General features: G+C 40.3%; 1 pseudogene across 1 annotated transcript; it reads left to right on the forward strand.

The window, feature by feature from the left end:
• Positions 1-253: 253 nt before the first annotated feature.
• LOC116563117 lies at positions 254-5,845 on the forward strand (annotated as a pseudogene). Its single transcript, XR_004274237.1, has 2 exons — positions 254-409; positions 5,137-5,845. The product of XR_004274237.1 is annotated as a 60S ribosomal protein L13 pseudogene (transcript).
• Positions 5,846-20,881: the final 15,036 nt, after the last annotated feature.

The following is a 20,881-nucleotide window of genomic DNA, read 5'->3' on the forward strand; positions in this document are numbered from 1 at the left end:
CCATGAGGTACTAGAAATAGGAGCACCTTTGTTTGGTGAGGAGGAACAGGTTAGCAAAACCATCGCTACCCCCACAACTCCCAGTTATCAGGCTCTGTACTCTTCAGGGCGGATTAACCGAACCCTTGAGTAAAAGAGCTGCCTGCTTTTCCTGAAGAGTTTTCTGAGGGATGGTCCTGGGGCAGGGTGACATGGAGATACTCAAGGGCAGGCAGGCTCTCTGAGCATAGGGCATCTTGCAGGTTCACACATCATGGATAGTTTGAAGGATGCCTGTTTGGAGGAGGTGAGAAATGAAGCCAGAGAGGTATATTGGGAAGATTTTGAAAACTACCTCTTGTGTTATACCAGAACTTCAAAGGAAAGTCAAGGAACATACAAAGGTACAAAATGTGCAAATAAGAAAAGAGTAAGGGAGGAGAAGCATTTTAATAAGAAAAGCGTATAATCAGATCTGAATTTTAGAAACATGATCCTGCTAGTATATTCATGGTAGGCTTGAAGGAAAAGAGATTCACAGACAAGGATGTCAGTTAGGAGGTTACTATAATTATTTAGGCAAGTGATGCCCTAAACTAGGGTAGTGACAGTGGGAAAAAAGTTATATACTTCTTTTGTGCTATTTCAAATCCTTCCCTACCCTTTATTCTGACCACTGTGGCCATCACCATTTCTGCACAGACTTCAACTAGCTCTGGGCAGGTGCAAACAGAGCATACGCCCCTAGCCAAGGCCATGTACTCCATGCTACTTGACCTGATGATACTGCATGGAATGCCCCAAGAACCCACTCTGCAGTCTCACATGCACAAGCCAGAAATATGTGCTAACGCCCATGGGGCCATGGTTGAGTGACGGTAGGGGGAAGTTCTCTGCATGGACAATTCTGATGCATTTCACAAGAAAGATCCCACAGGATCAAAGATTTGCAGCAGTGGCCAATTCAGTAATGCAACCTTGATTTGGCTTTCTGCTCCTTGTCTGTTCATTCTGCTATACCTTTCCCTGCTCCCTAGGTCCACTCTCATATTAAACCACTGTACATAGAACTTGTCTCAGGTTTTGTTTTGGTGGAACATAGGCTAAGGCAGATAATCACAGAACCTGGTAACTTATACCATGTTGGGGGAAAGGAAAGAAGAAACTTATAAGATGGCTGAGTTTCCACTGTGGGTGATGGAGCTGGCATGTGCTGAGGCTATCTGATATGACTGTGCCTGTCTCTGACATGTGCATACATGCACAGACATGTACACATACCTACAATCCCCTTTTGATTTGTATATGGCTAGAATTTGGCTTCTGGCTTATGAATAGCCAACTTCATTGTAGTTCTGACTTCATTAAAGCTGTTTGCTTTTTTCTTTAAATTATGTTGTTCTTACCCCACTCCTTCTCTTCCTCTGTTCTTCCTTTTCCCTTCATGTCTTTCTTTTTGGTAAAATCTTTCTTTTTGGAAGCTCTATGGTAAAATCCTAACTAAGCCAAATTTACATAGTGAGAGAGAAAGCAAATAAATAAATTTTTATTAAAGAGAGGAGGGCAAGCAGAAAGGTAATCCATTACTTTTCAGAGTAATTTGTTCTCATCTTCTGGTTGTTTGCGGTCTACTAGGGACCACCTAGGTTTCTGTGTCATGCAGTCATCACTTCATTTGTTTTACCACCCACTGGCTGTGAAGGTGGCCCCTATACAGGTAGGCTATGCAAGCAGCCTGAATTCTCCTTCATCAGAGGCTTTGTCATCGTGCAGTATTGTGTTGAGGTGGGTGGTGCAGCAGTGTATAATTTTGTTTGTCAGTGAGTCATATTACAATGAGACTCACATTACATAGTCACAGTGACAAAAATCTGAGCCTGGAAATGTAAGCCTTTGTCTCAGTCCAATTTGTGTTACAATAACAAAATACCACAGACTAGGTCATTTATAAAGAAATGAAAATGATTTTGTACAGTTCTGGAGGCTGGGAAGTCCAAGACCAAGGGGCTGCCACCTTGTGAGGGCCTTTGTTTATATCATCCTACGGTAGAAAGTGAGAGGGCTAGAGAGCACATGTGAGAGAGGGCAAGAGGGCCAAGCTCATCCTTTTATCAGTAACACATTCCCAAAGTAACTAACCCACTCCTGTTTTAATCCGTTCAGGAAGGTAGAGCCTTGTGACCTTCTTAAAGGTCCCACCTTTCAACACTGTTGCACTGGGGATTAAGTTTCCAACACATGGACTTTGGAGGACTCATTCAAACCAATGGAACATTCAATTCAGCAAACATTTATTGAGCAATACTTTCTTACTCTGCCTAATCAGACTCATTGGTACAAAATCCTAGGCATTTTTAATTACACAGAGAATGCATTTCTTTATAACTCATACCCCAGAACTTGAAGTAAAGCAAATCAAAGTAGACGTTAGTATCCTCCATGTGTTAAGTCTCCATTCCCTTACAAAAATGGTCACAAAATTCCACCACTGCTTCATTCCAGCCCCTCTGTCACATACTCTTCCCCTTAGTTTCTCTTGTCCAAGTTACAGAAATACAGTTCCTTTCTTATCATCTAAAGAGTACAGATGCCTGTAATCCCAGCACTTTGGGATACCTGAGGTCAGGAGTTCAAGACTGGGCTGGCCAACATAGTGAAATGCCATCTCTACTAAAAATACAAAAAATTAGTTGGGCATGGTGGCTGGCGCCTATAATTCCAGCTACTAGGGAGGCTGAGGCAGGAGAATCGCTTGAACCTGCGAGGCAGAGGTTGCACTGAGCAGAGATCACACCATTGCACTCCAGCCTAGGCAACAAGAGTGAAACTCCATCTCAAAAAAAAGAAAAAGAGTACAGTAGTTTCCCTTTATCTGTGGGTTCAGTTACCTGTAGTCAACTTCATTCAGAAAATATTAAACAAAAAATTTCAGAAATGAAATGATTTACAAGTTTTAAATTGCATGCCCTTCTGAGCAGCATGATGAAATCTCACACCTTCCTATCTCGGACATGATCATCCCTTTGTCCAGCATATCCATACTGTGCACACTACTTACTTACTGGGTACTTAGTAGTCTCAGTTAACAGAGTGACTGACATAGTACATACAGGATTCAGTACCATCTGCAGTTTGAAACATCCACTGGGGGTCTTGGACTTATCTCTACAGACGGGGGACCCTGTACGCACCAGAAGCAATTGTTACAAGCACCTTGGTTTTAAAAAAAATTCTGTCTTTGTAGCAAGCTCTCAGTTTTCATTTCTTTCGAAGTCAGACCCCATCTCTGAGATCTGCCCTTTTTCATTGATGTCAGCAGGAGCCAACCTCATGTCCAGCTGTGCTGAATCCCTTACTGTCAGTCTACCTTTGACTAGAAATATTTATATAACCAAACAGGGAATTAGCACATTTATTCTTTTAAAAAAATTCCACATTCTATATTCAAGGCCAGTTTCCCAAAGATCCACTCAGGGAGTGGGGGTGGTAGTACTGGGACAACTTGCCATTGGAGCTGGGTAGAAAGTGGCCTAATGAGATGCCATTTTTCACATGCAAACGGTGGCAAAGAGATTTGTTTATGCCTTGTCATGACTAGACAACCCAAATACCACCACGCCTGCATCATCAGTTGAGTCTGGGTTTTGTCATTGTCAGTCCCTCTGGCATTCAGAAGAGATGCTGGCTCAGGAGGACCAGCAGAGTTTCATTTCTGAATGCATCTGAAATCTTTTAAGCTCTTTGTTGGAGCCATTACAAAATCATAGTGGGTATAAGCCTTTTTTTTTTTTTTTTTTCCTTTCAGTGGTTGCATCACAGTCACTAAGACAAGCACAACTGGCTCTTTCTCCAGAGAAACATAGGTATCCGTGGTCCAAAGGTTAAGTATGCTGGGACCTGACTTGTTAAATTGCATTTCATTAGAGAGCCCAAGTGAGCACAGACTGAGCTCAACGGCCTCGCTGGGGAAGGGGAAGCAATTGCTTGCTGTTCTTTCTCCAGGGAAGGGAACCAACATATGGTGCTCCGCCTGTGACACAAACGGTTAATTTCCACTAGCTTTTCTGTAGTTTCAGCAACTCTGGGATTAGAAAGGACAGGTTCTTTACAACTCCCCCTAATATCTCTCAAAGTTACTTTCCAAGTCTCTGCTTTTGTTCTGCTGATTCTCTTTCAGCAGCTTTGTTTTGCTAAGGAGTAAACACTTGGTTTGGGATTCAGGGAGATTTAGCTGCTTTGATTTTTCACTGCCCTTGCCCAGGGTCTCTGGAATAGTTATTTTGAATCTTGAGATAGTCTTAGATGTTTCTCCCTTATATGCATACACAAACCCTTCTCTCTTTCTCTCTCTCCACCTGTCCTGTAATGTTATTAATCACCTGTGGTCCATATGGAATAAAACTCAGCTGAAGCAAAGACAAAGTATTTAATAGATTTGGTAGTGGTGATGTGTGGATATGTGAGAGACAGAGAGAGACCACTACTACTACTAACTCTTAATATATTGAAAACTTTCTATGCACCAGGCACCATATGCAGTCTTTAGGTAAATTCCTCCAAGCTTTAAAGGCAAGTGTTGTTACTATCCCCATTTTACAGAGTACAAAATTGAGGCCTAACTTGCTAGAGACACAATTTTGAAACAAAATTTACTCTTAATTATGATGGTATAATGCCTATTAGTAGACTCCTCCTATCTTTCTCATAATTTTCTTTCATAAAAAAATTATATCACTTTTTTTTATGGTATGAAATCCTGACACCAACAAGGATAATGGCAATAACTATAAATATTGGAATTTTAGACACTGTGCTTTGCATGGAAATTTAGATACATGATCCCACACAAATTTGCATGTATATAAATAATACATATTATTTCCACTTTACTAATGAGAAAACAAGCTAAGATGTTTTAAGTAATTTGCCCCACCTCATTCCAACTGACCAGTAAATGGCAAGTTGGAATTCAAATAAAAGCTGATTTCAATGTCAAAAATCTTCTCAAAGCCTATCCCATTTTTTCCACACTATTTCCTTAGGGAAAGAGCCGGGGCAGACAATCATTGTTTGACAGTTTTCTAATTTTAGATGTGTGGGAGCCAGCGCTTCATTCCTAACGTATGTACGGATTCATGCATTTAACATACAGTTTAGGCGTGGCGGCACTGCTTCCTCTCGGCTCAGCTGTCTTGCGCAGGAGCCGCAGGGCCGTGTGCAGCCACGGCGCCCAGCCGGAACTGCATGATCTTCAAGCCCCGCTTCCACAAGCACCGGCAGCGGCGCGTGGCCACGTGGTTCAACCAGCCTGCCCGGAAGATACGTAGACGCAAGGCCCGGCAAGACAAGGCGCGCTGCAGAGCCCCGCCCCCGCGTGGGGGCCCATCCGGCCCGCCGTGGGCTGCCACACAGTTGGGTATCACACAAACGCTTCAGCCTGGAGGAGCTCAGGGTGGCCGACGTTCACAAAAAGGTGGCCCGGACCACTGGCATTTCTGTGGATCCGAGGAAGCAGAATAAGTCCACCGAGTCCCTGCAGGCCAACGCGCAGCGGCTGAAGGAGTACCGCTCCAAAGTCGTCTTGTTCCCCAGGAAGGCCTCTGCCCCCCGGAAGGGCGGCAGTTCTGCTGAAGAACTGAAGCTTGCCACGCAGCTGACGGGACCGGTCATGCGCATCCGGAGTGTCTGTAAGAAGGAGAAAGCACGAGTCATCACTCAGGACGAGAAGAATCGCAAAGCCTTCGCGAGTCTCCGCATGGCCGGTGCCAACGCCCGGCTCTTCGCATTCGAGCAAAAAGAGCCGGAAGCTGCAGAACAGGACATTGAAAAGAAACAATAAAGCCCTCTTGGGGACTTGCAATTTTAAAAAAAATACAGTTAAAGTACATTCGGAGAGACACACTCCTCAGAAAAACAGAAACAAGCATTGATGTTCTATTATATGCCAGGCACTATGTTAGGCTCTAAGATGTGATCCCTACTTTAAAAGAACCCTCAATCTCACAGGGAGATAAATTCTTAAGACGTGTACTTTCAACAGAAGGTAGTGAGTTTAGTGAGGGTCTGTCATATACACTCCCAGACCAGGGGCATCTACTGTAATTGCGTCTCTGAGAGACCTTGGTGCCATCTACTCATTGTTTTCAGATGTACAAGTTTGCACAGTTAACAGAATTATGGAGGGAACCAATGTTGCTAGCAGTTCATAAAACTCAGAAAGCAAAAAGTAATACTACCAATAATAAATGAACTGGAAACTCCTACTCAGAAAGCTTCCTAGGCTCTCCACTTCCTCCTGAAGAATGGAGCTACTCAGCCAGGCAATCTGCATGACAAGTCCCCCATCCTGCCTGCCCTGCCAGAATTCCCCTGCAAAGGCACCCAGCCCAGAATCTGCTGAGTGGGCTGCAAGCTCCCGATGCCTGCCTTCCACTGCCAAGGTGACTTGGCTCAGGTATCTCCCAAAAACTTTGTACCACAAGACCTGGAAATGATTGCCTTTGTTCATCGCCAGACATTAGAAACAAGTATCTGTATCAGAAAAATAAGTAAATACAGGAAACCAGTATGGGAAAAAGAAGGGTGCAGCAGACAAATTAAGGAGAAGTGAAGACAAGAACTAGAGACAGAAGATGTCACAGGAGATGCAAAGAGAGCCCTTGAAACTTCCTAATTTCCAGCAAGTTTTAATGAGCGTAATTGTATTTTCCCCATCTTGAATTTTGTGCAATCTCCCTATTTTCTTTTACTAATTCCTTGTAAGTGTGTTAACTCAAGTGGGTTTCTGTTTCTTCCTATCAAAAAAAATCTTTGACTAGAACACCTTTGACTAAAATTCTTTTCTTTTGAGTCATACATTTATCTTTTTAACTCACTATTTTGCCTCAGGAGTGAGACCCAGCCAGAGCTATTCATTATCCTGCAAATACATTTAGCCTTTTGTTGCCTCTATTTCTTGGTTATAGGTTCCTTCTGCTCCAAAAGTTACCTGCATGTCCAAGTATCTGTTAGTTAGCCAGGCTTTGAGCTCCAGGGGAAACCTTCTCCATTTGGCTTCTCTGAACCTTGATGGCCACAAGTAATCTCTCACTCTTTCATACGGCCTCATACGTAGGTCTCTTGATTCCCGTGCTTTCTTCCTTATGGTAGAGCTATTAGTATACCCAACTTATCTTTCCTCGTATACTATACGCTCCTGGAGGCAGAGATTTTTGTCCTACCCTTTACAAACTTTATCAGTGTTTCGCATATAGTAGGCACTAAATTCTGCTTATAAAATTAGTGAACAAATGAATGAATTCAAAATGCCAGAAAGCATAATGAACTAAAAACTGTCAAAACTCCAATTTTGGAGGAAATAAAAACAAATAAATTACATTCTATCAAACCTATAGGCAAAAACCAAATTATATATTGAGATCAGTGCAAATTCAAGCAAACCTTGAACTTAATCTCTAAGGTTTCTTCGACTACAAAATAAAATAAAAATCCATGCCTATGTTATTCTATACAATAAACATCTACAATACTCCGCAGGGAGACCAGAGTTTAGAAATCAAGTGTCAAGATGGTGCACATTTTTAATGATGAAAAGACAATGCTTTTATCCATTTACCGTAGTACTTAATATAATATGATATGTAATTATTTATATACCTATTTGCTTATGATTTCTACTGAACCTACTGAAATGTGAGCTCCAGGTGGAAGTGATCTTCATTTCATTCACTGATATAGCCCATGTGCCTAAAGAGTGACTGGAATAGAGGTGGCCCACAATAAATAATTGCTGAAAGAATGATTGAATAATGAATGAGTAGGAAATATAAAAACACATGAGCTATAGCCTCTGTCCTCATTAAGCATCCAGCTGTCTTTAGTGTAGAAGACACTGCCCTGCCCATATCCTTCACGAGACTAATGCCCTTATCCCCCAGCTGCTGTAAGTGTTGTTTGCTAACAGCTCAGAGCTGCCCACTACTCCTGAGAATTGCCCTCAGTGGCTGGAAACATCTTTCCCAGAAAGGCGTGGGAGGTTGCACATTATCTCCAGAGGTGGCCAGTAACCAATGACTTGTTGATGAAGGACTCCAAAATAGTGCCCCCACACCACTTGCCCACAGCACCTCTCAGTGTGGGAAGGTTTTGCAATGTCATTCACCATTTAGAGTTCCTCAAGGGATCAAAGCAAGTGTAAATCTTCATCTGTTCCCTCCTCATTCCTCTTCTCCCATTCGCTCCCTGACAAGTTTTACCTGAGAGCACTCTCTCAATAAATCACTGGCATAAAAATCCCTGTCTCAGGCTCTGTGTCTTAAGAACCCAACCTAAGACATTTGGAGTTATCTATTATCTATTATGTGCCATGCACCGTTTTTAAGGCTTTATACTCAGTTGGCAATTTAATTTACTTTAACCTTCATAACCAATTTGCATGACAATTATCACCCTGATTTACTCAAGCTCACAGAGGCTAAATCAATTGCTTAATACATTCTACATGGTGAAGGTGGGATCCAAACGTCAATCTACTTAACTCCAGAATCTCAATGTATCACATTATTCTTCCTTATTGCAGAAGTCCATTATCTCAGAAACATTTTGAATGACAACAAAAGAAGTATTTTGAGGTTTTGTGACTGATCCTCAGTCAAGCAGAATATGCAATTAATCACAACTGCCCTATCCCTAAAATTCAAGGTAATCAAGTAGTCTCACCTTTCCCATACTGGCTCTTTCCCTTCACATTCTCATGAAAGTCTGACTTAGGAGTTCATGTATTAGGTAGTCTTTCAGCACTTTTCACAGCCATCGGACCTTTAAGTAAATTCTCAGCACTGTGGAGAAGCAGATATCTGTTGACCTTTTCTGTTGAAGACATCCAGACATTGAGTGATATTCCCCAAGGGCACATAGCACATCTTCATCAGACACAACCATTTCAAATTCCTTCCCCATGCTTTAGACTTTGAAATTGTTATCTTGTTCCAAATCCACAGCTTTCACTCTCACTGAGAGCAATGAGCCACCGATGGAAAACTGTTTTGACTCCTGTCTCTTATTAGCTTTGTCTGATTCTACTGGTCAAGAATATGATAGAAACATGTATAGGTGAAGAGGGATCAGCTTTCCAGAATAGCCTTTGCAGCCTCATAGATCAGATGAAAATGGAATTTGGAATAACTAATATGTTGAACTAAAATCTAAAAGAATTTTATATCAAGAGAAATGCATAATTTGGATACTACTTTTCTCCTTGGGATACTTGGACTATGTTGCTTCTGTGACCTGTGTCTTTTGGAAATATACTGTGTTTTCATAAAGGAGATTTTGAACATGTAAACACTTTTACAATTTCTTGCCTAGCCCAAGTAAGCAACGATAAATAGTAGGTAGATGTATTATAGACCAAATGTGGCTTAGAATAATAAAACACAAACATAATGTTTATAGAATGGGAAATTATAGTGCAATTGTGGCTCATAGATGCCTCTGGTTCTTTCAGAGGAATTAATAGAAAGAAACACATTAGATTATGAATTTCTATGTTTTTTCTATCATTGGTATTTTTTGTTTGTATCAAAGCAGTGCTCCAGATTGTCAGGCCCTATCTAGATTTGATTTCCATTTGTCAACAATGGACTTTGCATCACAAAATAAAATACAAAAAGGGGGATTTCAGATAGGTGTCTAATACAAAAAAGGAGAATTGCAAGGTGATCTTCAATATGTAAAAGATAAAATTTATAACTACATTCTGTCGAGGGATATACTTTTTTTATGATTTTGAACAACTCCATGCTCTAAAGCTAAATCTCCTAAACCAAAGATTTCCAAACATATATTTACACTGTAAAAATGAATACTTGGGTATCAACATCTTCAGTAATGATTATAATGTGAAACTCAAAGACAACATCACGAAGTGGACAGGCGAGTGCCCTGGGCCTGGGGGCCTGGCTTCTAGCATAATACGAGTTAACTTTGTAATATTGGACATTTGGCTTACTATTTCTTGGCTTCAGTTTCCTCAAAATTGTGTTTTAAGAGAATAAAACTAGACAGCTAGGGTTTCTTCCAGCTCTGTATTTATGTGAATTCACATTTATGAAATGAAAGTTCTGTGGTGAAGAATCTCAGAACCTCCATAATAGCTTTTTCAAATTAAGTAAATTTTATTTCTCAAAATATTTCTTTCTGGAGTATGATGATATGATGGAACCTAGTGTTCTCTCCAGAAATGTATGTCATGTTGAGACCTGCGTATATAAAATATATTGGTGTTATTATTGAAAGCATGTTGAGGACAGATATATGTTCAAGGAAAATAGAACAGATGAAGTGAAATGAAATTATACGGAAGAAAAATCTGAGTACTGACTCTAGAGAAGTATTCAAGACTAAAAATGTTGGATAGACAACATAAATCTAAAATAATCAGAAGTCAGGTCCAAACAAATCAGTCAGTGCAGGAAGGGTGGAGCAAAATAGTCCAGAGTCTGGATCAGAGAATAGATAATAATAGTAGTGAAGGACAGAAAGCATCACAGATCAGATTTGAGGGCAGAGCTTATTTTCCTCTCTATGCTGTTAATATTTCCCTCTTGGTCTAGGTAGCTGTGCCCATAAGGCTCATTTTAGTCCGAATAATATGAGAAGTAATACTTATGAAGTAAGATACTGCCAAAGATTTTTGAGGGTTGCTTTCCATCACAAAGCATTGGAAGAAGATGACTTTTGAGTTGCCAGAGGCAGGAGTTGAGATAAGAAAGAAGAAAGCCATACATCCTTGTGTTACTTCATCACTTATTTTGCCCTTGCCCTGTATTGAAGGAAAACAAGGCACTCTTTACTTCCCTTATATTCTCATATCAAGCTGAACCAGCAGAGCTAGCACAGGGAATTTGATCTGAGTAATGAAAGCAAGGCCAGAATCCTCATGCGTATGAAAGACCCCATGCAATAGCTGACATATCTTTGCCTTTCCCACAGCAACTCCTCATGTGCTCTCCACAAGAGAACAGTGTAGAAGGCCACCCTACATAAGGACTCCTGCTTTTCCAGTTCCATCTGGTTCTGTGTGAAGATGCTCTGACCCATTCCTGCCATAGGAATATATGGCAACACAGAAGGTACTGTGGACACAATAGAAGTTTCCCTCCCAAAGGAGAATTCTTATGTATCAAATGACTAGCTGGAGAGAGATGTTTTGATTTATATTTTCAATAAATTTTCTAGTTGCTCTTCAGGGAGGCCAGAGTGGAAGCAGAAAAACTAGTTAAGATGTTTTAGGAATCCAGATGAGAGATGGTAGTGAACTGGAATTCTAACATTCACCTACGTCTGTTTTCCTCACCTTCCAAGCACATCGAAGAATTATTTTGTATTCAATTTATAATTAAGTGGTGCCATGTAACTGGTTCTGGCCAATGGGTTGGAAGCAGAAATGACGCGTATCATTTCCAGACTAAAGGACCTGATTGCTAGGTGAGATTTCCCTGTGCTTACTTACTCCTGCAACTGTCACTGGGGACATTCCAGATTGTGCAGTCTTTCCAGTGAGGGGACTGGAGTGAGAAAGAAGTGGAGCAGAGCATCCTCTTGATAAGCAAGGGACATGCAGCCTGAGTGATAAGGAAACATTTGCCATTTAAAATGCAGAGATGCGGGGTTTTGTTCCCACAGAGTAACCTAGCATACCCAACAGATGTAGAAATTATGAAAATTAATCACAATCAGGATATAATTGAGAACTTTAGCTGATTGAACTTTGAGACAGATTGGAGATAAATATCAAAAGGAAGAGAAATCAAGGATGAACACAGAACAATAATGAGGCCAGTGATTAGCAGCAGCTGGCACTGTTAATCACTTATAGCACTTGCTGCCATTGAGCTCAACACAGTCTCACAATCCTTGTTAACTCAATGATGTAGAAATGAACTAGAGTGAGAAGGAGAGAGAAGCAATATGACCTGCCATACCTGGGATTGTATGGTTGTATTAGTATATTTTCATACTGCTGTAAAGAATTGCCTGAGACTGAGTAATTTACAAAGGAAAGAGGTTTAATTGACTCACAGTTTGGGATGGCCGTGGAGGCCTCAGGAAACTTAGAATCATGGCAGAAGGAGAAGGAAGACATCTTCTTCAGAAGGCAGCAGGAAGAAGTGCCGAGTGAGGGAGGAAGAGCAGCTAATAAAACCATCAGAGCTCATTAGAACACTCACTATCACTAGAATAACGTGGGAGAAACTGCCACCTTCATTCAAATATCCCCACCTGGTCTCTCCCTTAACACATGAAGATTATAGGGATTACAATTCAAGATGAGATTTGGTTGGGGACAGAAAGCCTAACCATATCAATGGTCGCTTGCATCTTCTAGCTTTAGCAGTCCGACTCCATAATCGGCCCAATGAGGACCGAATGGTTGGAGATTTTTTTTAATCATTAAATTAATTAATGGATTGGGATGAAGTGAACACAACTAAATTCATTTCAACCTCCCCAAAAGGTAAAATTGAGAACATTTCTATATCTTCACTAACTACAGAAAAAGCCAGGAAATAATAAAAGCATTAAAAGAAGTCCACTTCAACAAATGGTTTACAATAACTAGAAATAAGAAAGAAATAATTATTCTTGGATAAAAGCTGTTGATAGATTTAGGTGTTCAAAATACATTACCCTAAAACTAGTATTTCACTGAACTAGATTTAAAAGAAAATTTTAAAAACCATTGAAAAAATATTGCCTTCCAAACAGCATGGTTGCTCTGATGCTGAGTGAGTGCACAAGCCACGCTAGCCTCTCTGAGTCTTAGTTTAGTCATTTGTAAATCAGGAGTGATTATGAGGGTTGTTTGGAGAATGAAATGTAGTAGAAAACTCTTGGCAACCTACACAGTGCTAGTATAATATATGGAATTATTTATATTTTTAAAGAGTGAACTACAACTATAGGGGCTTCTCTTTTATTTTTGAGCCCATGTATGATCCTGATGAGGCTGCAGAGTAAACATGAGAAGTCTAGATTACTATAAATTCAAATCATGACACAACAGCATTTTCAATATATCGCTGGCCCTCTGATCCTACATATCAACTCATGAGGGAGAAAATTAAATCACCATTCACTGTGAGCATTATCAGAACTAATGAAATCAACAGAGCATGCTCTCATTAATTCAAGTATTTGTTAAGCAGTTTATGGTAATAATCACATAGACTAAGCTGCCTTCTCTCCACACCCAAAGAAACCCAACCTCTAAGAGGCTGATAGAAAAAAATGTCTCTGAACCTATCTCCCAACATCAATTTCTCAATTCCCTAGATTTTAACAATGGAATAAGAGCATGACAGCTGAGCATCAAAAATACAAAGGTAGTAAAGGAAGGAGAGGAGACCATCAAAAAGAATCTTAGTGACCTTTCAGTTTAATGCCACAGCAACAACACAGCAGCATTTTACTTATAAGGTTAGACAAATGTGCTACAACTCTATTATAGGTCTGCCATGGAAAACAGAACAAACTGATATTGGCAATAATTTGAGAGTATATTTAAATCCAGTAATGGGTGTGATACAATTTTAAAGAGTTTCTTTAACGAGGTTCTAAACAAATCTGGCGAAATCTTGATTCTTTTCCTTTGGGATACTCAATAACTTATGAGTCATGTCTTTTCTCGAAGTCATTAGTTTTAGTTAACAGCTAATTGAGTCCTAACTTTTGATATCAAGTTTCCTGTTTGTAGCTATATCCAGGTCTACACAGCACAAGGCAATTAAGCAGAACAATTATACAGTAAATCTGGGAAAGCTGACCAATAGGGCACATCAAACTATAAATCCACCTGGAGTAGGCTAATTCGAAATTATCTGATGGCCTGTTTGTGGAGTATGAATTCATAGGATGGGTTCTGGCTCTCCCCCATGACAACAGTTTTAGGAAATATTTATTGAGTACTTATAATATGCTGGCACTTATGTTCAGGAGCACAAAAATTATTTAAATTTCTCAGGCCTTAAGATGCTTACAGTCTACAGACAGGAAAACAAACCACATTGACACAATGTGGTAAGTGTTTAAAGAGATTCACAGGTGATGTGGAACTTTTAGCACATCTTGGCTTCCTCAAAGAGGTGGTAGCTGAGATGAATTTTAAAGATACATGAGAGTTAGCCAGGTGAAAAAAGGCACGAAAGGGCATTTTAATTTTAGATGCAGGTAACAGCTTGGTCAAAGAAATATAGGTACTGTGTGTTTGGAGACAAGGATGAGCTCAGTTTGAGATGTGTTGTGGGATAATGAAATAAACCTAGCTGGCATTTTGATATTGAAAAAAATTTAAAAAAAAAAAAAAAAAAGCTCAGGGAAGAATAAAGGACTGGGGATATAGATTTGGCATCATCAACTGTTGAAGAAAAGATGAAGCCCGCAAAACAGATCAAGGGAAAAGATCAGAGGGTAAGATGGAGACCCTGGGGAACACCCAAGCTTAAGGCGCAGGAAAAAGATAAAGAATTCATGAAGGAGCAGCAGAGAAATGATCAGGTTGGTAGAAGAAGAACCAGGAAAGAAATCCAGAATGTAAAGTTTCAGGCAGATGGCCAACAATGACAGGGAGACACAAAAATCCAACTAATATAGGCCTAAAATAATATGCCTTCCATTTAGCAACATGAAGAGCATTTGTAACCTCTTAGGAAGAAATGTTAATGGCATGGGGGTCACAGGAGGAAGGAAGAAAAGCTATTGCTTGGATTGCACTTCTTGACTAAGAACAGAAGTTGAAGAAAATCAAAGTTGAGAGAGGACAGTTCAGTGGAAAGAAATTAGAGAGCATTATAAGAGGAATGAAAAGAACCACTAGAAAGTAATACATTAAATATGTAAAGAATACGGAAGATAGTCAAAGGGAATTCTGTTGAAATGTGATAGGTGGAGAGAATGACCTTAAAGAGAATGGTACTCTTAATAATTTTGGCCGTAGTCCACTGTAAGGAAAATATCTCTCTAAGCACCCAGTGTATTCCCAAAGATATATGCATCTTCATATACATAAAACAAAGTTTGCAAGATAATATTTGCCCTTACTAAATATTATGTATGCTGATATTTCCTTTTCTGTTCTATTTTATTTCATTAAGGCATGCTAGTCATGACCCACTAAATTGATTTCATGCTCCACTAACCAATTAAGGCTTACAGTTTTAAAGAACACTGGAATGAGAGAAAGACTATTCAGTCTCTAAAACAGAGCAGAATAAGTTAAGTTGGGTAGAGATGAGGCTAAATATACACTTATAGGGAGAAAATTGAGGCATTTCAGGCCTGATGACCTCAGATTTCTAGAAGTAGGACTTGAGGTCATGTGTTGAATATGAGTAGAATGGAGTCAAGGTAGAGGGTCTAATGTAAATGGTGATGAATTGGAAAGGTCACTGAAGAAATTGAAGAGGACACTGAACAAAGACAAGCAAAAGGCTACACTGCACTGAGGCTGCTAGCAGTACTGAGGACCCACTGAAGCCAGAAATCAATTATTTATTATACCACCAGCCCAGACGGTTCTACAGATCAGACTCCCAGTTCCACCAGGTTTGTCAGACTTGTTTGATACTCTTGTACCAGACAATCTAGTAAATTCTCAATACTTAGTTACTAAATGAATGTTGAATCCAAGATATTCCATCCCTAAGAGCTGGTTCACTGCCTGAATTTGAAAATATACCACTGTCATCTCAATTCCTCTCTATCTCTCCCTCATGTGGGAAAGGCACAGGGCACTTTCCTTAGACTTTCTCCCAGTCCCCTCCCCGCCCCCCCCCCCCCCATTAAGACTTTTCTTTGCAGAATTTGAACTCAGAGAACTGTTCAACTGTCAAGTTGACAGCACCAAGCACAGCACTTGGCATCCTATAGGTACGAGTCATTGATTGACTGACATCTAGTTTGCAATGTATTGTAGAAGTATGCTATGTAACCAGCCTTTGTGTTTATACAGTTTGTCCAACAGAACCATATTATGTGATGAAACTGTGACTGTTTGAAACAATCTGGCTCCATTCATTCATTCAGCAAATATTGATTGAGCACTGACTACATGCCAGGTACGATTCGAGGTGTGGGGACAGAGTGTGAATGATAACAACTTGGTACCTGCACTCACGTTGCTAACATCCTCTTTCAGGGAGGAATAGAGATGATTTTGTTTTATTTTGTTTTGTTGGTGGGGTGAAGAGAGGGGAACAATAAACATGCAGGAAGGCAGAAAAGCATGTGCAAACTTGAGGATGGGGTACAACATGAAGCATGGTGCTGGCATGTCCCAGAAGCTGAGAGAAAGCCAATGTGGCTACAGCCCAGTGATGGAGAGGACAGGGTCCAGATTGTACAGGGCCTTGTGTCGCGTTAAAGATACTCATTTCTCTTCTAAGAGCAAAGGGAAGCCATTTAGACAGGAGAATGATGAACAGATTGCCATTCCTGGATGTACCTCAGAGTCTGAATACTTAGCCAATTGTTTATCCTACTGAGGCATCTCTCAGCTGGCAGATTACTCAAAGATCTGGTTTCCGTTTGGCTTTGTTTGCTCTTGCCCCAAACACAAATATTGCTGAGCAGGGTCTGCATTTTGAGCCACTTCCCTTCCACCTTCACAATTCACTTTAATTGTCTGGGGCCCTTTCTGCTTCTACCCCACTCCAAACTTCAAGCCAAATGGTAACAGAAATATAAAATTCATACTATAAGAGCTTGGGGTTGACAGAATTAAAGCCACTAGCACTCAGAACAGGTTTGAGAGCTTAAATTTCAATATCAAAACATAAAACCGTACGAAAACATTTCTCTTTGTTAGAATAGAGGGTTTTGCCTCTACTCTACTCCACTCTGCTGACTTAATTCCAAACTGGAAATCTTGCAACTGCTAATTCAATTTTGCCTTCTTAGTTTCCTTCTTGATTGCCTATTGCTTGGAAGCCTCAAAATCCACATGACCACCTCCCTTCTTTTCCCTGCACTCCAGAGGTAACTGCAGATCTGGACTGGTAGACAGAGCTGACTTCATGAAGTGCATCACTCTGGGTGTGACAGGAGAAGCATAAGCTCCTTACATTATGCATGTGTCTGGCAACTTCGTGTATTAGGCCATTCTTGCATTGCTATAAATAAATACTTGAGACTGGATAATTTATAAAGAAAAGAAGTTTAATTGGCTCAGTTCTGCAGGCTTTACAGGAAGCATGGTGCTGGCATCTGCTCAGCTTCTGGTAAAGCCTCAGGGAGCTTTCAGTCACAGTGGAGGGTGAAGGGGGAACAGGCATATCATTTGGTGAAAACAGGAGCAGGAGAGAAAGCGATAGAAAGAAAGAGGGTGTGTTGGGAGGTGCCCCATACTTTTAAATGACCAGATCTCACGAGAACTTATCATCATAAAGACAGCACCAAGCCATGAGGGATCTCCCTCCATGTTCCAAACACCTCCCACCAGGACTCATCTCCAGTATGGGGGATTACAATTCAACATGAGATTTGAGCAGACAAATATCCAAACTACATCAGTTGGCTTGTGTCTGGGAAGTGTGAATCCCCAGGCTGAATGACTAATTAAAATGACAATAGAGGCCTACTCAAGGTGGATGTCCAGGATTCAAGTTGGGCTGTATCGCAGGCACAGGGAGGCCCGGTAGGCTTGCCCTTGTGGCACTATGTGGATTTTATTGAAAATACCTGCCCTTTACTAGAAAGACAATAAGTCAGTCTGAAATTGCCACCCCTACCTGACAATGGGGTGGAAGCTGTTTTTGCCTTGTAAGAAAAAGGAGTTTGTTAACTTTTGTAATTATCTCTACTCCATTTGCTGACCTTTAACTTCTACCCCTTATTCAGTCTGAGCCTCCCCATTTCACCCCATTAAATCAGCCCCAGTTTTAGGAAGTTTTGCATTGCCCCTCAGTTCTTTGTTTCTAACAAATACAATCTTATTTAATTTTTTCAAATCTCTGTGATTGCAATGCAATGCAATTAGCTCATCAAATAAACCTGGCTTTGAGTCCAAGCTGTGTTTTACTTCGCAAGCAGTCTAATCTCACAGAATCTCATTTTCTCAATTATACGATAGTGGGAAGCCACCTCATTGGCATTGGGAAAGTTAAATGAGATAATGCACGGTGTCTGGCACATTGTGTGTGTTCACTAAAATTTACCTGTTATTATTGTTCTCACTAACCCAGACAGGAGGAAATGACATGGGGATTGATCTTGTCATATAGAAATCTTAGACACTTGAAGACAATCCAAAGTTTATTTACTGCAGCTCAGTTGAATATTTTTTGAAGGTGCAGAATTTAGACTGTGTTTTGCTCTAACCACCAAGATTAGGAGGCTGGATGTCACCTGCTAGACACAGCTCTGTGTTATACAGATGTTCTTTAGAACTGCATGCTTTTATAAACAGATGAATTCTGTAATGGAAGCATCAATTTTTGTTATTTAGAGTCAAAATGCAGAGACAGGCGAGTCTCAAGCAAATAAACTCAGGGTTCCAAAATCCTAATTTCCTAGAATGTGGTGAAATCCTCCCAGACACTGCTAGTGGGTGGGTTTGGAAACAACGTGATAATCAGCACCATGCTTCAGCTCTTGTCTGCAGCGATCCCCATGCCTGAGACCTTTCTTTTCTGTGGCTAAGCAGTATTCTCCGTGGGCTTCTGGATGCTCATTTCAAAAGCACTCTGTTTCAGTGACTCATAGCTAATTTACTGAACCTTGGATGAGGTTCTGGGCTCTGTACAAAGTGTTCTGGAAACACAGTTCTTGTCCTTAAGTTCCCTTAGGTATTCTATTTATTAGTAAAACTGTAATTCTCCTTGTCTCCAAACATACCTGCTTCTTTCCTGCAAATATACTTTTGCTCATAATATTTACTTCGAGGAATACCATCTCCATTCCCTACCCTCCCTCCCTACCCACATCGTCTCTACTTGTCAATATTCTTCTTATCTATTTAATCTCAATTCAAATACCTTCCTGTAGTTTTTCTCCTGCTTTCCCATATCCCTCTTTCTCCTCCAAAGTCTCACCTTAGAGTCCTTATCTTATTTAAACTGTCATTTTGGAGTGTCATATTCTGTTTATGCATTTATCTTCCCTAATTCAGGATAATATGCTAAAGAGAGAAATTTGTTATTCCCCTTTGTGTCTCCCACAATGTTTACAGAACTTTGCAGTGGATATGAAAGTTTGAGTGACTGATTGAATGAATTTATTCATTCAACATACACAGTGACTACCTATCCACTAAGGACCAAGCACTCTTCTAGGTGCAGGAGACATACAAATGATTAGATAAAGTTCCATGTGAGTTAATTCCAAAATCATTCTAATAGTAGACATGCAGGATGTCTTGTTATCACAAAACAAGAAAGTATGACAAATATTTAACATCTTTGTTATTCCTATGCTGATTTTTCCCAGTAACTAATACTTAATTAAAATTACTACCATGTATCTCCTTCCGTTTGTTTGTTTTTTGAGATAGGGTCTCATTCTATCACCCAGGCTGGAGTGCGGTGGCATAACCTTGGCTCAGTGCAATCTCCACTTCCCAGGCTCAAGTGATCCTCCCACCTCAGCCTCCCAAGTAGCTGGGACTATAAGTACACACTACCACGCTTGGCCAAATTTTATATATATATATATATATGTATATATATATATGGTTTTTTTTTTTGTAAAGATGAGGTATCACCATGTTACCCAGGCTGGTCTTGAACCCCTGGGCTTAGGTCATCCATCCTCCTTGGCCTCCCAATGGCCTCCCAAAGTGCTGGGATTACAGGCATAAGCCAATGCACTCAGCTGTATATGTTGTTTACTATTTGCTGAGAGCTAGCCAACTTTAACAGAAATCATTTCATTTGATCCTTACAAACAAAGGAAGAAGTAGGAGCTATTATTACAGTGAAGGAAACAGCTCTTGTAGGCTAAATAACACTTCTGAGCATGAGCATGTAAGTGAATGAGAAGGCTGAGATTTGAATCCCACTCTATGTAACTCCAAAGAGGCTAGCTATCAACAACTGTGTCATACCACCATAGACTTTGGGACAAGAGCCTCATTGCCAACAGAGGAAACAGAGTGACCCACAGCATGCATTGGCTTTCCACTTGGCACAGTTTTCCTGTACCAGCCTTCATTGCTAAAACTTTACATACCCGTTTTGATTCACATTATCAGCTGAAAACATTTTCTCCATAAATTTTAACAAATTCAATTTCTACATTTAGAAAAATGTGTTGCCAGCAGTTTCTTTGTCCAGAGAGTATATGCTAGGAGAGCATTCATCATTAATTTGAGTTTTGCCATGTCACATGCAGTGACAGCCCAACTTCAAGCGTCAGCCCATCTGCCACACGCCACACACCAAATAGGTCCAACCCACTTATGTTTCTATGTTCCACTCACTCAACCAATAACTAGCTTGTAAATCACCTTCTAAAAACGATTTCAACATATGATGGCCCTGGTGACTGTTGTGATTTTGTCCAAGGTCATCCCTGAGGAAACTGCATTTGAATAGAATCAGTTGACCTTAGAGGCAAAGTCACAGGGTCCTTAAAATAGGGAAGACACTGCAGAGTGAGCTTCCCGAGAGGGAAACTGTCTTCGAGCTCTATCTCCTCTATCTCTAGGACACACTCCTCATTCAATTAGTGTTAATTAAATAAAATGAATGCACAAATGATTTCTAACATCACTCTGAAAATAATTTATCATTATTATTACTATTATCATACCACTGTACTCCAGCCTGGGTGACAGAATAAGATCCTGTCTCAATTAATAATATAATTATTATTAACGAATCACTGAAGCCTGGACCTCTCATGCCCA

This window comes from Sapajus apella, unplaced genomic scaffold (assembly GCF_009761245.1).
Source record: "Sapajus apella isolate SASKATOON/1434 unplaced genomic scaffold, GSC_monkey_1.0 scaffold34, whole genome shotgun sequence".
In the NCBI taxonomy this organism is placed as follows: Eukaryota; Metazoa; Chordata; class Mammalia; order Primates; family Cebidae; genus Sapajus; species Sapajus apella.